This window comes from Camelus dromedarius, chromosome 13 (genome assembly GCF_036321535.1).
Source record: "Camelus dromedarius isolate mCamDro1 chromosome 13, mCamDro1.pat, whole genome shotgun sequence".
Lineage (NCBI taxonomy): Eukaryota > Metazoa > Chordata > Mammalia > Artiodactyla > Camelidae > Camelus > Camelus dromedarius.
This window is the reverse complement of record NC_087448.1, coordinates 60,734,679-60,749,903: the sequence shown is the minus strand read 5'-3', so window position 1 is coordinate 60,749,903 and position 15,225 is coordinate 60,734,679.

The following is a 15,225-nucleotide window of genomic DNA, read 5'->3' as shown; positions in this document are numbered from 1 at the left end:
AAAAGATTGACAATTTTAGTCATAAAGATATCTTACATGTATTTAGTGCTTTACAGCTTACAAATAATTTTTGATTGGTGGTGATTTCAGGCAAATAAAAATAACTATTTTTGACTGCTAAGGAATGCAGGGCATAGATACTAAATTACAGATTCATTCAACCTTCTCTAATACCTACTTGCCAGTTAAATAGCATCCTAGCACTTTAAATTTACACTGGTATTTTCAACTGCCATTTCTAGGTAGAAGCTGATTTAGTTTTCAAGTATGACTCATAAGCATATATTAATGCTAATGAGTTATTTACTATCCTTGAATCTTAAGAAAACATTTTGGCTAACCTATATTTATTTGTTCATATAAGATCTACTTTAAAGTCTTTTCATTGATGAAGTGAATGGCAAAGAATCTGTGTAAACATGTACTTTCTTTACTATTGTTACCAGAATGCCACCAGACCCTTTCTCAAAACCCACCAACCCCTCCCTTGAACAGGAACTAACACTTTTCCTTAAGTCACATGGAATGGACACAGACAAAGGAAGCTATAGGAAGAGAAAGGCAAAAACCTGATAGAATCAGCTGAAACCGAGATGACAACGAATGTGACCTCCAAGCAGACCTTTGGCCTCATTCTATGCTGACTTTACTACATTAGCTACTAAATGAAATGCCTACCAGCAGCCATGACTGGAAGTCACAGACCAAAAAAGGGACAGAAAAGGGGTGGCACCCCATTTCCAGGAAAACCCTGCCTCTTTCCCAGAAAAGTAACGCATATGCCTCCCCATCATTATTACTGTCACTCCTCCCCTCCTTGCCCTTACTCCTTAAAAGCAAATCCCTCTCACCAGGTGAGAAGTGGATTTGTGACCTAAATTCCCACTTCTCCATTCTCTGGCCATCGAATAAAGCTTGCCCTGCTTCAGTCCCAGCTTTGGTTTTGTTTTTGGCTGTGTGAAACCGAATGGAAAAATAACCTTCCTAGGGCCCAAGTGAGGGTCCATATGACCTAATTAGGTAACACTATCTTCAATCTTATTATTTCACAGCAGATAAAGAAAGGAAAAGGAGGTAGCGAAATCCAAAGAGAACCTTAAAAATCTAACCCCTTTTTATCTCTGTGAATTGCAGTCTTTTACTTAAAAGAAATTCCAGGAACACGATAATTTATTCTACGCACATATGGATGAATTGTCATCCATAGAATTGATAGCCTTGCTCACAAAATAAACAAACATTAAATGCTGGCTGAAGTGTCGTTAATTCTCCCGACAGTCACAAACATAAGTTAAAGATGTAGTGAGCAGGAATTTGTTTTCCCATCATTATATAGAACAGGAAAGATGGACCACTTAAAGAGGAGTTTAAATACCCCCTGAATAAAAGCCAAATGCGCTCTGCTTTTCCCTTGGGATTTCTGTTAGGCTGAAGAACAAACGGCAACTAACCATTCAGTTTGCTGACAAAAGGGAAGCAAGCAAAATTCTAAAATCAGAATGACTGAATACGTCTGCAGAAATGTATTATACTCTTATATTTCTGAAAAAAAAATCCAATGCACCCACGTCTTGAAAGGGCCATATTTTCCAGAATTTTAGCCAGTAATGCAGTTCACTTGCCAGGCTATTTCCCTAAGGAGTTTTGGTGTCCTATGTCTTGACTCTAACCCAACCATTTGAAGCTGCTGCTCCTGTGATTAAAACCAGTCAGCAAGGTTGCTTTGCTAATTAAAAAGAAATTTCCTGTTAATGAAGTTCTTCTCTTTTCATTTACAAAAATGACAAAATTCTCGGATGTTAGCCTGTATGTGCAGGTATCTTAATAACAAGGCAAATAAATATTGGCTGACTGGCCAGCTGATTAAATGAATCTGTCTCGATTCGGATGTCCCTTTCATGGTTTCCAGTGAAATCAGCTGATTTTTAGACAGATTTAAATTTCCAACCATCTAATCTCCAGGGTGCCTTGACTTTGCTTAGCAATAAGAAAAATACTAATTTGGATGGAGTTGCTAACTCTGGACAAAGGGAATCACTTAGCTTTGCCACTTTTTGGTATTTTGCCCCCAAGTTTGCAGTGGTTGCCTTTTCATTTCAAAAGACTATTTATTTTACCCAAAGTTGATTACACCTCACAGATCTTTGCGGTTCAAAGACTCACAGCACTTTCTTCCCCATGTGTTTCCAGGCTTTGTTCTTCCCTATCTTGTGAATTGTCTTCTGCCCACAGTGGATGAGAGAAGAAAAAGTGGAGTGAAGGCAAATAAATCTATTTTGCAAGTTGCTAAGGACTGAGTATCTGTGTCCCTCCAAAATGCATATGTTGAAATCCTGACCCTCTAGGTGAGGATTTTAGGAGTTGGGCCTTCGGAGGTGAGTTGGTTATGAGTGGAACCCTCATGAATGGGATTAGTGTCCTGACAAAAAAGGCCCCAGAGAGACCCCCACCCCTTCCTTCTGCCACATGAGGTTACAGTGAAAAGATAGCGGTCAAGGAATGGGCTCTCAGCAGACATTGAATTGGCTGTCTGTGAGTACCTTGGACCTGGACTTCCCAGCCTCCAAACTAAGAAATAAATTCCCATTGTTTATACACCACCCAGTTTCTGGCACTTCATGCCAGAGGCAGGGTGGTTGAGAAGAGCTCTGGTGAAGATGTGATGGAGCGGGTGACACTGCTGTCTGAGCTGCTGGATCTCTGCATGCCCAGTCCCTCCAGCATCCACACAGGGAGTCCCCCTCGGATGCATGGGAGTTCAGTGAGGGCCATGGTTTCATCAGGCTTTTTATTAGATGTGTTCAGCCAAGCTTGACTTCAAGAGCAGGAGTTTCTGATATAGTCTGACGGCCAATTGAAACGTACAAAATTTAAGCTTTGTGAAAGGGATGGCGTATGGCCTGACTCTACAAAACGAATACTGATACCTGAGAGTTGCTCCGATTATTACATTTTGTGAGTCCTGGAGCTGAGCTCCCAGCTAAATGTATTTTTAAATTTACTTTGGATGAAAAAAAATTTACTTTGGATGACTGTTATTTTATGTACACATATGTATATGAATATGTAAATATGACCCATAAGAATAATACTCAACCTCCAGAGTCCTTTGCTTTTACCTGAAAGGAGTAAAAACAGCCAATAATCTGGGTAACTGACAGGCGCTGTGGATTAGTGAAATTAGTGGATTAGTGGCCAATAATTTACTTTCCCACATCAGCAAACAAAAGCTCAGTGCAAATACCTTTCTGTTAGAAGAGGCAGCCTGCTCAGGTGGCAAGCAAGGACCCAGACCCTGTGACAGGATGACAAAGTTGGCTCTACCCACAGCAGACCAGGGTTTGAACCCCACCCCAGTCTTATGTTACTGCGGGTCCTTGGGCCAGTAACTGAACCTTGCTGTGCTTTGGTTTTCTTATCTGGAAGTGGGGATATGAATATACCTATCTCTGGGACTGTTCTGAGATAGTACTGCCATAGAATAAGCAACCAGATAATTTGTTTTTAAAAAGTGGATTTCAATCCTCCTTACTGGCCATCTGGGTTGGAGGGTGCCTCACACTGGCTTCAAGGGTTGGGGGAGAGCCCCAGGGGAGGAGTCAGAATGTGGAGGATGAACATTACTCACACATGAACATGATTTCCCAGGGAGCCACAAGCCAGGCAGCAGCTGGCTGCTTCCTTGGCTTCCCTGGAAAAGAAGAAATGTACAAAAGGCTGTCTTTGGGCGTCAATTTCCTGGCAGGAGGATCACACCAGGAATCTCACAGCCATGGAGAATCAAGCCAATCAACGCTCAGTAAAATACAAGGACATCCAATTTTCTTCCAATTGCCTTGTCAGTTCATGCATAATTAACCAGTCCAAGCGATGACAATGTCTCCCTTCTTGCGTTGCAAAATATAAATAAAGGAAAAAAAGGAAAGGAGAAAAGCATATACCGCTTTCAGGCTCCTCAACCTGCAGCAGCTTTCATGGCTTTCCAACTACTTTTAAAATGTTAGTAGACTGCTTTTATGTATCATCTTTCCTAGCAGTCTGAAGCCATAGCCAAGGTGCACTCCTTTGACCTGATCTAGGAAGATACAGAAATAGCACCATCATAGTAAATTTGTGGCAGAGAGACCATGTTTCCCTTCCCAGTTCTTTCTGGTAAACACCAAAGGTCTCTGCTTCCCATGAGAGTGGACGGCATCCACTCACACATTTGGTCAATAAGAAGACTGCACTCACACCGGCTGATAACAGTGCTTTTAACACGTACACGCACTCCCACTTGCCACCCTGGAGACCCATAACTCATCTGCATTATTTACTCTTGGAGAAAATTAAGCACAGAAAGGCAGGAGACATTTCCCAGGGACATGGCAAAATACACCTAATTATAGACTGAGCTATTAGCATGACATGAATTGCTGTTTCTGAAAATGATCTGACAGCCAGCAAAAGCTCCCCTGTCACTGGCCTAGCCCGTCTGTTAGCAAGTAGGGCCCTGCAAAGGGCAGTCACTGCTGTGACACTCTCCCCAGCCGGCTCTGTGGCTCCAAGGCTTCCATGTCTTCCCCTTTGCTTTGCTCATGAAAATGAGCTCTGTATTTCTAATCACTCCTCTTTTTAAAAAAATGTTTTAGGGATTGAACATAGCTGCTGGCATCTTCATGCTCTCCTGGGTATTACTGAAGTTTCTCAGTTTACTTAGTCAAAAGCTAAAAACCAGGTAGGACCAGGCTGAAGGCAGAGCCCTGTATGTCTAAAACCCTGGGCTTAACCCCGCAACAGACAACTGAACCCACAAGGAGACTTCCCCATCCTTTATTCCTTTGACCCTCTTCATTTATTTGGATCAAATCAAACACTAGTTCATGCCGAAATTCCCTGTGTTTGGTGAATACTAAGTGAACGTTAATTTGTCTTCTCCCTGGGTTGTATTTTATAGCATTGAGACCAACAATGAGGTTTCCCTGCTCTAGTTATAAGGCACCTAATCTTGTCCAGGCAAAAAGGTAAAGGATTTTGGTGCTTGGTCCGGGACCTAGCATGTGTGGTAGATGTACATGGCAAATAGGATTTTTCATGAATGTGAAAAGGGTGCTCGGCGGTGTCTGGTTGAGTTCATCTGGGAAAGAGGCTCTCTTAAAATATTTAGGGACCATTCAGGAAACAAATAGACTGTGGAATGGGGTTGAAGTAGCTGTTACATCTATAATAGGGACAGTATTGAAACATTACTAATGTACTTTCCTTTATCTACCTGAGTTCTTCACCTTGGTCTTGGTTGGCCCAAGGTATCTATCTATATGCAGGGATGGGGAAGGGTTTGAAAAATATTGTAGAAAGATTGCAGAGAGAAAACTAGAGATAATATTTAATGGCTCCCATGCAAATTAGGATTTCGCAACAGAGCAATAGCCCTGAAACCAGGTGGCTGGTGTGACAGGGACTTTGAAAAATGCCTTTACACATTTATTCCCACCCATTTTTAATGTGTCAATGGCCATGCCTGAAAGACTCATATTATCTGGTTTTCCTCTAGTGGGAAGATAACCTTTCTGTCTTTGATACAAAGCTAAGAGCCCTGAGAGCCATGACATAAAACCTTCTCAGGGTTGAGCTTAGATGGGGCAGGAGGTTGCTTCTTCCCAGCAACTGGGAAAGGAGTAAGACCGCCTCTAACACACAACTGGCCTCCGTCCTAGGAAGAGGAGCAGGGAAAGGAGGAGGGGGGGGGCTACCTAACTGACTAAGTTCCTTTTTTTTCTTTTCCCCAAAAGAGACTAAACATTAGCTGAAGGGATGCATACACACACACAATGGATCAGATTACATTTAAACTGGACTGGACACTTAGTTAACCATGTTCTTGCTAACTAGTGGGTAGGGACTTGGGAGAAATGCCAGGTCAGAGTCCTGCTAAAGGGTTTGGCAAATGGGCAGATTTATGCTCCTCACATGCAAAAGAGATGCCGTTACCTTTGGGACCTGCTGACATGTTATTCTCCTCTGCCGAACTCTGGTACCTCTGAGAATGACTTGCTTTTTGTTTCTTTACTTTTCACCCTTTCTTTAAATTTTATTTACTTACTAATTTTTAAAGATCCATCTTGCAGCTCTTTGAGGAAAATGAAAGCTCATATTAAGCCAAATATAAGCTGCACTATAAATAACCCAGATGCTCCACCAAGTTAGACAGGAGCTTGCAATCATTTGAGCTATCAATTGGTTTTGCTCAGAAGAAGCTTCTGGCTCAGTTTATTTGAGAAAGAGGCTCTCTTGAAATTTCTAGGCACAATTTTGGAAATGAATATGAAATATGTAAAATGAGGGCTCACTTACACAGAACTCCCACAAACAATCTCATGTAGTTTGTGGAAAGAAAACAGTGATATGTTTCCTTGATGCCTCAGAGCGTGATCTTGGGGTCCCAAGGGTCCTGGTTTGCAGACACCCCTTCACTTGGAAGGGGGAAGTTACTCAGTTCTGAGTCAAAGGCACCGAGGTTTGATTAGTAGCCCCGCATCTCACTGCACTGATGCCATTAGATGAGACAATGCACATAGAATTAAGTCTTCCATTAATGGAAGCTGTTATTACTGTGATCTTCATTTGTTATGTGTTTACTGAGTACTAATCAGAGGTAATTTGAGTTTCCTCAAACAAATGTTGAAATAAGCAAATTTCTCTAGCCAACATGCTTCTAAGCATCTGTCCTGTCCTAACGTATCCCAGGCTCAGAAGCCCAAGAAAATGAAAGATTTCATGTTCACACATAAGACAGGAAGAGTCATAATTGCTACTATGTACTGAGTGCTTAGTGTGTGTGAGCCCATGTCCAAGCACTTTACAAGAACAACTCATTTAATCTTTAGAGCGACTCTATGAGTCAGGTACTATTTATTATTCACATTTTATAAAGTAGAAAACAGAGATCAGATATGTCAAATAATTGCTCAGGACCAGCAGCCAGCAAGTGGCAAATCTGCACGAAAAGTTAGGGGATGAGAGTCAGCTCACCAGTGAGCCTAACACCTAAGCAGTCAATAATCCCAGGAAAGTCAAGAAACTCTTCTGTCTCATGCCTGGCAGGAGCCTGTTGTCGCCCTGTCCTCCTCCACTATCCAATGTGCAACAGGACTTTAAACTGAACTCTGCCACAAACTAGATGTGCAGAGAAAATACAACTATGTTTTCTGTGTCTACAATCCGGTCTTCCCACTGGTGAGCAAGAACACAAAAAACTAAGGGTCCCCCTAGAAAAGCTATGACAACTAAGGTATACATTGTGCAGAAGGATGGGACAGAGTAGGTTTGGAGGGTCCACAATAGGGATAGGACTTCTGAGCTGCTAGAAAAAGCTAATGAATCCTATGTACTCGTGGAGGGGAGAACCTTACAGAATGATGGGGGCCAGAGAGAGAAAAGTGATAGGCACAAGAAGCGCTTCCCTCCCATAATCGGGGGATCCCTGCATGTCTGCATTTGTGCTGTAAGTAAAGGGCATGCAATCACAGAGAGAGGAGACTTACAGGATGGAATATGGAGGGTAGTTTCTATTATTACCGTAAATAACGACACCCCCTTGCATATGATTTGACAGCTTACAATGTGCTTTCATATACATTATCTCACCAGATACTCCAGCAATTGTTCTACCCTTAGGTCCATTTCCAAGGGGACAGTGGAAAGCAATTACCCTGTGTATGGAACCAACATGGCATACACTTCATGCTTCAAAGCTAATCATCTCCCAGTAGTTTTATTTGTTCATTTGTTTTTATATAAACTGTTCCTTGTGAATAGAACTGGGACAACAAGGGTTACGACATATAAAACCATCCTCAATTACTCTGAAATGCTGATCCTTGTCCTTCGGGGAGGCCCTGCCCGGGACAGTACTTACATGTGCCCGAGACTGTAAACAAGTCAAAAGACCTTCAACGCATCAGTTGTTTTTACAAGGGAAGCATAAACAGACCCCAATTAAGAGTTTTCTCATTGTTCTTCCAGGCTGTTTACAAATTCTAACAGGTTTTGGTCATGGAAGATATTGGGTGACTGTGACATATGCTGTTTTGCAAAGAGTGGGTACAGTTAACCACCGACTTAGCACACATGGATTACCCAGATGGTGAGGGTCACGCTTTCCCACCCGTCTGCTGGCTCAGCCTGAGGTCAGGGGTATGTGCTTGTCCTCCGAGCACCCCTCCTCCACCCCAACCAGCTGGGAAGATTAGCTCTGGTTTTCAGTTACCCACGAAAATGCTTCCTTCCTTGGGAACTGACTGCTTACATCAAGCAGTACCCACCGCCCGCCCCCATATCAGATTAACAACAAGGCAATAAAAGGCATGAGGAACTGTTTTACAGAGAGTCAGTGGGAAAAGCATACACAGAGCACCACTTCAGTTAAACTGGCTGATTTCCACCCAGGGCTTCATCTGCCAAATAATGGCATGGATCATGCTGGCCGCCAGTGGAACCGAGGTCCCCACACAATTGGTGGGTGGCGGCGGCACATCCCCGAGGTGGCTCCAGCTGTGGGCCGCTGCAGGGCTTCCCGCTGCCGCCCACCACAGAGCAGGGGGACCCTTGGTGGGACCTGACGCAATGCTGCTTTGCCTTCTTTTTCCATATCCCCTATGAGTCCAGGTTTAGGGGTTCTCCTGGCCCCATGAACAACTGTCCTGATTGATGTTTAAAAGCAATACACACAAATGTCTGTCTGTCCATCTATTTATATGACTATATATGCCTATGTGGATATATATGCATAAATGTATGTATGAATCACGAAAGCAGTCTTGTCAAAGTGAGACTATGGCCTTAATTAAAATCTCACATTAAAAACTGTTGGTGTCCTCACCCGCTTCTGGTTCCTAGCAAACAAAATACTTGCTCTTTCTACCTCTGCTCATTTCCACATGAGCAAACCCCTCTTGCCAAGGAACCTGAAAGACAGCCTCTTAAACTTATCTGTAGGTGATAAGGTTTTCTCAGAGGGGAGGTAGAGGCCCCGCCCGACACTTCCCAGGAAAGTGAGGAGAAGCGATTGGAGGAAAGTGATTAAAGCCATTTTAAAGGAAAACTGTTCATGCAAAATAGTTTGAATTTGTACTGGGAGGGGACGGTAACCACCACTGGATCTAAGAGTTCCTTTCTTGTGTATTTCTTAATCCGCTCACGCAGTGCAGACATACTGAGAGCTTGTTCTGTCCTACTTCTGAGGGTGCAGACAAATCAAAGTGAGACATTTCTCCCAAGTTTTTACGGCATACACGAGGGAAAGTACTCTCTGGTATCATCTTAAATCACCCACTCAGTGCTTTTCAAAACATTTTCACATCACTGTTCTCTTTGACCTCATGGAAACAGGCAACGCTGGCTTCTTTCCCCTCTTTGAGAGGTGAGGAGACCAAGGCCTATTTAGGTTGTGCTGTTGGTCGTTGGTGGAGCCAGCATCAGAACCACTCACCAACTGTGTGACTCTGGGCAGGTTCCCTGGCTGCGCAGAGCCTCAGTTTTATCATTTGTAAAAAGCAACACCTTCCAATTTAATAAAATAATGTTTGTAAGGTGCTTGGCACTATGCCTAGCACATAACAGGCACTCAGTAAACAGCAGCTATTAGAAATGGTTGCTGTTCTAAGATAGATTCTTAGTTGTTGCTGCTGTTATGAAGACGCTGCTACGAAGATGATGGTGCCACATGGGGCTGGCTCTCCTTGGATGCTCTGAAGCAACACAGCTCACTTTTAGTCCTCAGAGTCACCAACGGGTGTCAGTTGAGAGATAGTAAAGCAGGCTTACTGGGCAGAGTTCTCACCTCTTTTTTGCAGTCCATCCCCTTGCACGCTTGCGTGTGTGCGCGTGCACACTTGTGTGTGTGTGTGTGCATGCACGCTCATACTCAGGGCCATCTCCAGTCTCACTATCACTTCAACCCTTCTCCGGCTGGGGTAGAAATGGGGTCAGGTAACTCCAAAGAGAAGGTGATGTGCTGTAGGAGGTCTGCAAGGACGGAGCTGTTGCTAGGTTACCACCCCCCTGAGACTGGTCTGCTTCCTCGAGCCAGGAGACTCCAGGGATTCAAGTGGACTCAGAGTATTCCTGCTGGTCAGCCCTCAATACTGAGGTCTTTGCTTCTAAGGGCCCCCGGGAGTCTGAATCCGCACCAAAGATTTGCAGTAAACCTGGGAGCCCTTCCTGAAACTGATTCCTGTGGCCGGGCTGGCCCTGGGAGGGAGAAGGAAGCCAGCTGGGTGGGAAGGATGAGGGCAGGAGTCCCTGCATCCGTGTTTGTCTCCTGGCTCCTGGAGAAAGGCTGGAGACCAGTGGGCTGTGCTTTGTAGAAGGAGGAATTTCAGGGTTTTTAAAGTAAAACTATGTGAGTGCAGGATGGATAGGGGAATATGAAGGCCTTTGGGAATAGTTCTGTGAATATATTGATGATGAACAAGTCAGGGAGCCTCAGAGACGGCCTCAGTCGGCTGCTCAACCCTGAACTGAGCAACTATTTTTCATACATTTGCTCAGAATTTGGCAAAGAAGCCACTTTCCGCTCCACTCAACAAATATTTACAGACCACTTACTATATGCCAGACATGGTGTTAGTTATGAAGATAAAGTAGTGGGTGAAGCACACAGGCCCCATCCTCACAGAGCTCACAGTCTAGAGGAAGGCAGAAACTGAACCAGTAATGAAAGCGTGATGAGTGTTATTAAAGGCAAGTATATGGAAACACACACTCAGGAGTTACTTGAGAGACAGTACAGTCTAGTGTTTAGAGTGTGAGCTCCAGAGCCAGTCTCCATGTGAATCCTGGCTCTGCCATATACTAATTATAAACTTAGCCTTGCTTAGCCTTATCTGTAAAATGGAACAGTAATAATAATATTATTTACTTCACAGGGTATTGTGAGAGCCAGATGGGTTTATATCTATCTATCTATCTATCTATCTATCTATCTATCTATCTATCTACACACAAACAATTAGATCAGGATACAACATACTAAATACCCAACTAATGTGAGTTATTAAATGAATTTTTCCTTGGCCTAGTGGGTTGTTCTTTTAAGGATCATACCCCATAACTCTTTGCAGGGTATTAACTTCAGGAGAAAAGGACAAATCACTTTCTGTCTCAGCTAGGGCTAATTTTATTCCTGAAAATATTGAGGATATGGATTTTGGTTGAGGGAGGGTTGAAACAAAATTTCAGTTGCTATCTTTTCTGCAGAAACAAAATAAAGAAGGATCAGTTTTCCGAAAGTCCAGCAAGAAGAAAGTTTATGAGTGTTGTCACTCACTGGGACCTAAGAGCAGCCCCCAGTCCTAAGTACAAATGGATAAGCTGAGAGCATCACAGGAAGTTATTAAAATGAGTAAGCGTGATGGACAAGGCCCTAGAAATTGGCGTCAAGCGTAGGATGTGACTGAAGGCATTTTTCAGAGGGAAAAAGGCTAATTAATAAAGATTGGCCATTGTTCTTGGCAACGAGAATTTCGAGACATTCACTGGGGGGAAGCAAAGTGGTATTGACTCAACCTTAAAGCCAGATATTGATGGGGCACTGGAAGCCATCCACACAACACAAACACTTTCCTGTCATTTCCTCATCAATGGAGCGGGCAGAAATCTGCCAGCAGTATATTCAAAGTTCTCGTAAGACTTTAAAAGAGCACATCAGAAATGTTCTCAGAGGATGATGCAGTGCCTTAAAACAAGGAGCTCAAATGCATTTTCTGGTCACTCCCAGAGCCTCACGCCACCCCACAGTGCTTTCACTGAGATTAGAAACCCAAGTCTCAACTCGCTAACTCAAAGGACTTCTCCTTTTTTTCCTATAAATTAAAAAATATGATATTGTCTTAGTTCAGGCTGCTATTAATAAAATACTATGGACTGAATGGCTTAAACAACAAAAACTTACTTCTCACAGTTCTAGAGGCTGGGATGTCCAAGATCAAGGTGCCAGCAGACATATCTGGTGAGAGCCTGCCTCCTGGTTCATAGATAGTCAGTTTCTCATTGCATCCTTACCTGGTGGAGAAAAGAGATCAGCAAGTTCTCTTATGACACCTCCAAGGGCACCAGTCTCATTTGTGAAGTCCCCACCCTCATGACCTCATCTCAACCTAATCTCCTCACAAAGTACCACCTCCTGATAATCAGAGAGATTTTTTTTTTAAACTCCTACATTGGGCATTAGGTTTCAACATGAATTTTGTGGGGACACAGTCCATAACAGATGTATTCTCTGATCATCCAGTTTTAGAGCTTGGAAGGACCTCAGAAATACCATAATCTAAACCGTCTGTTTTACAGATGAAGCAACTGAAGTCCAGAGAGAGGATAAGTGTTCAGAGCTTTATTCGGTAAATGCCAGGACAGCAACTAGAATCCAGATATCATTTGTTTTGTCCACACCTATTTCTGATTTAATGCTCAATCTTTGCATCTTCAGGCTGATTCTCTACCATTGCCAGGCTCCATGGTGGGTATAAGCAACCAGAAGGCATGGTCGGTACCATGGGGTGATGTTTGCCATCAACTGTCATCAATGGATGATTTCAGAGTCACAAAGCCAGCAATGTCTGGGTGGTTTATTATTTTTTAACCACTTGATCACTAGTGGCAGGCCATGTCTACGGCTGAGTGGTTTTAATCAGGCTTTCCTCTGATAGAGCTTCTCCCACTTCCCCTGGCTGCTTTTCCTTCAGGTCAACTCAAATGCAAATGCTGCCCTGATGCTCCATCTAGGCAGACCCAACGCTCCTTCTCTGGGGCTCCATCTGCTGTTTAGATCGCTCCTTCAGGAACCATCAGTCTTACCACTTTTTATTGACTTGTCCATCTCCCCATTAGATCATATGCTCCATGGGATCAGGGGCCATGACTTTTAACTTTGTTTACCTGGAGCCTAGTCTGTTTGCTGAAGGACAGTTCATCCACCAAAGCAGGAGGAGAGACAAATAACCTGGCCACTGGCCCAGAAAAGCAGAGGGAGTGGTAGGAGCATGTAGATGTGGTCTTCTGGTCTCCTCCGCTTGCTCTGTGAAATAGAAAGCAGAGTCTCCACCTGAGAGTGAGGATGGGGCAGGGGGAAGTTTGGAGGTCAGGGGAGAGAAGGGAAGGTGTGAGGTTGCCAGGACAGTGACAGAGGGAATGGGATGGGCTAGGCGTGAGATGCGTGTCTAGGGCAGAAGGTGAGGAACTGGACCAGGGAAATGTCAGAGCATCTCTAAGCAGCACTAGGGCTCACCATGAATTTCATGTGAGACCGCAAATATGGCTGGGTGTGTCTTCCAGAAGCATTCATTTATGCAGATGAAGATTCAGAGTTGATAGAGGGTTGTACTTAATAACGGTCAGGATTTTGCCAAGTGAGAGCCATAGCGGAGAGAGAGGCAAGAATGTAGAGGAGTAATACCAGTGAGTCATTATAAGCGCAGCTGGTAGGAAGCACAGTGAGAAATGAATGAGAGAGAACAGCGGTGGGCCCATTCAAGGGTCAAACCACCATTGAGATCAGCCTGCTGGTGGAGAGAGTGAACAGACACCCAGGAGGAAATTTCAATGGCTGGAGGATTCACTTCATGGAGGCCAAAGAGGAAACAAACCTCCTTTTAAAATACTGTCACCAAAGGCAATAAAGAGGGTTTGGGGCCACATGTCAGGGAGATTGACTCCCATAGGTTCTGGTCTGGAGTGTCTCCCTCTCTCCTCAGTCTTTTGATCACTCTTTTGCTTGTTCCAGAAATACCTATTGAGCCGTAGGAGATCACAGTCCTGAGATGTGTCAGGGGAGGTGAGCCGCTGCAGGCAGGAAGGGCGCGCTGGGTCAGAGAGTGGGGGAGCTTAGAGGGAGCCAGGCAGGGGGCTAGGTGCCTTCATTCACCCCCTCGCCTTCCTCTAGGGTATTATCCACCCTCCTCCACAGATGAGGACACTGAGGTTCAGGGAGGTTACGTCACGTGCCAAAGTTCACACAGTAATTTTCTGTGTGCGGCGCTGGGACTCACCCCCAGGTCTGTTAGGCTCTTTGTGCTACAGAGACTCAGGCCACTGCGTGGAGATCTCCATCCCACATGAAGTGGCCCCGACATAATTTTTTGTGATCTCCCAAGATTCTGAAACAGTGGCGGATCTGAGTGGTTTAGAGCAGTGGTTCTCAAGAGCTGTGCTGTGGTAAAAATAAGAAAATAAAGAAAATGTATTGTTCATGAATACAGGACAGAAAGGACTGCAAAGTATGTCCTTTGACTTAGTAACATTCTATTATCAAGATATCCTTTAGGGAGCTGGGCCAAGATGGCAGAGAAGAAAGACGTGGTTCTCACCCTCTCTCATGAATACAGCACAAACCACATCTACCTATGGAACAAATCACACAGAATACCTACTGAACTTTGGCAGAATACCTCTTACATCAGAAATACGAAGAAATCCTCAGAAAACCAGATAAACAACACGTTTCTACTACATAGAACAGGGAACCGTATTCATTATCCTGCAGTAACCTATAATGAAAAATAATATGGAAAGGAATATATGCATGTATATGTATGACTGAAACATCACGCTGTGCACCAGAAACTGACACAGCATTGTAAACTGACTATACTTCAATAAAAAATAAATACATAAATAAAACAAATTTTAAAAGATATCCTTTAGCTTAATTCCCCCCTCTTTTTTTTTTTTTGGCTATGAAAACATGCTTCTTCTTATGATATGAAGGCAAATAGCAGATAGAAGTTTGTCTGCTTGCTTGTTTTAATGTCCAGACCGGACAGAATAAACAGGTGGCACGAGATTGGTCCCATCGCGTTTTTGCTCATTTTAGCAGTCTGTGAAATCGAAAGTCTGGGAACCACTTGTTTGGAGCAAACAGAACTGGCGAGCTTGTCCTGAACTAACCTGGCAGGGTCTGCAGGGACAGGCGGGGCTTGGCTTTGTGGCTTCTCTGTCTTCTCTGAGCTGATGGAAGTCATGGAGAGACTCCTGGGCTCAAGATTCCTTGTTCCCTCAGTGTGTACAAATCCGTGCCTGAACTGGCTCTCTATATTGTTTACCCTATAAGGGGATCTGAAGTTAGCCTGCTCTCTTTTTAGTCCTCAAATGCTCTGAGGATGAAGTGTCCACAGCCTGACCTCAGGGTAAGAATCTCTCAGACTGGGGCTGCCAGGAAGATTCAAGGAAGGGGTGTGGAAATCAGAGCTC